The following is a 2,038-nucleotide window of genomic DNA, read 5'->3' as shown; positions in this document are numbered from 1 at the left end:
GTTTGTCCATTCATCTGTTGATGGACACTTAGGTTGTTCCCATTCTTGTTAGTGTAAAAATGGATGCAATGAACATGGGTGTGCATATATCTATATTCTATATGAGTTACAGTAGTCAGCTTGCTGAATCAGATGGAATTTCTATTTCCAAGTTTTTAAGGAAATGCCACACGATTTTCCACAGAGGTCGTACCATTATGCAATCCCATCAGTGTAGGAAGGTTCCAATCTCCCACACTTTGACAGCACTCTTTTTCCACTTTGCTACTAATGCAGTAGTGATGTAATATCTTCTTGTTGTTTTGATTTTCAGCTCTCTAGGACCTGATGAAGGAGCACTCTGGCGGCAGAGTGGGTTGTTTGTTGGACTGCTAAGAACAGCATCAGCAATCAAACCCACCAGCTGTTCTGCAGGGGAAAAATTGGGGGGGGGGGTTGTACCCATAAATGTGATTCTACTCTGTTCAATAAGCTCACTATGACTGTGAACATTTCCTCATGTTTGTTGACTGCCTGAATGTTTTCTTTTGTGAAGTGTCTCTTCATATCTTCTGTTCATTCTTTTTTTGTTGTTGTTGTTGTTACCAGGGGAGAGCGCGAACGCAGTCCCCCACTGCCACAAATTATGCAGTCGAGTTTCCCACATTTGGGGAAATCGCAGGGGTCAGCACATCCGGAGTGCAATGGATAAGCCTCGCCCTGGGAAAACCACCTTCCTGATCATGATATCTCCCCTTCCAGGTAAGTATCTTCTGTTCATTCTTAATTGGGTTGTTGGTCTTTTCTTGAGGTGTTGAAATTTTCTATAAATATTATACATTAGTCCTTTGTCCAGTATCTCATTGCTAATTTTTCCCCATTCTGTGGATTCTCTTTTATTCTTTCAGTGAACTCTTTAGATGCAGGTAAATGTATTCTTCTTAGGCGGTCTCAGTCATCTAGTTTGTCTTCTGTTGTTTGTGTAGTTTTCATTATGCTTGATAGTATATTTATGTATGTCATGTCTTAGGGACCCTAAATTTGTCCCTGTTTTTTTCATTGATGATTTTAATAGTTTTAGGTTTTACACATAGGTATTTGATCCATATTTCACTCACTTTTAATATAATATGCAAAGTATAAATCTGGGTTCATTTTCCAAAAAATGAATATCCAATTTTGTCAGCACCATTTATTAAAAAGACTGTCTCCTCCTCATTTAAAGGATTTTGGCCATTTGTCAAAGATTATTGCCCATATGTGGATGGACTTAACTCTGGATTCTCAATTCTATTCCATTAGTCTATGTGTCTGCTATTGAATCAGTACCAGGCGATTGCATAGTAGGTCTTAAGATCGGAAAGGGTGAAGTCTTATGCCTTGTTCTTCTTCTTCTTCTGCAGTAGTCCTCTGCTTTTCCAGGGAAGGATAGCTAGTCTTAAAGGTGATTTACTGCCTCCCCCAGTGAAGACTGTGCCATTCAGTCAATTCTGACTCATAGTAACCCCATAGGACAGACTGGCACTGCCCCCAGGGGTTTCCGAGAAGAGGGCACTTCCAATTCATAGTGCAAGGGCCAATAGAAACACACACACAAACAGCACCAACAGACCATGTATTTACGAAAATCAAACATTTGAATGATTGCATGTTTGATACTGCTCCACAATTTTGCTAGAATGGCAAGTATAGGGAAGCTGTTGTTTCTAGACATACTTTCCATCTAGGTCTATGCATTTCTGAAAGTGATTTTTCTATCTAATAACACAACACCGACCCTTCCACAAAGAACTCTGTGCTCTTCGATCTATAATACATCAAAACTGCAGTTTTTAACAGCCTCAAGGGACTTAAATCTTGTTCCTTTTACATGTTCTTTGAATTTGAGGTGAGGGGGCAAGAAGCTTGAAGAAACAAGATCAGGGTTGTAGAGTGGAGGAGGCAGATTTGGTCAACATAATTCTTTAAACCCTCAAAGCATGCGCAGGTGTATTATCATGATAGAAAAATTCCTTAGTGCAACTAACTTAACCTTTTTTTCTCATAAATACAGCTTTCC

The 2,038-nt window shown here is 39.5% G+C and overlaps 1 non-coding gene across 1 annotated transcript; it reads right to left on the bottom strand.

Moving 5' to 3' along the window:
• Positions 1–585: 585 nt before the first annotated feature.
• Positions 586–749, bottom strand: LOC142437736 (U1 spliceosomal RNA). The gene has a single exon (XR_012782261.1). It is a non-coding gene; the product is annotated as a U1 spliceosomal RNA (small nuclear RNA).
• Positions 750–2,038: the final 1,289 nt, after the last annotated feature.

Source organism: Tenrec ecaudatus, chromosome 1 (assembly GCF_050624435.1).
Source record: "Tenrec ecaudatus isolate mTenEca1 chromosome 1, mTenEca1.hap1, whole genome shotgun sequence".
Lineage (NCBI taxonomy): Eukaryota > Metazoa > Chordata > Mammalia > Afrosoricida > Tenrecidae > Tenrec > Tenrec ecaudatus.
The sequence above is the reverse complement of the archived record's forward strand: the minus strand, read 5'-3'. Positions and strand labels throughout refer to the sequence as shown.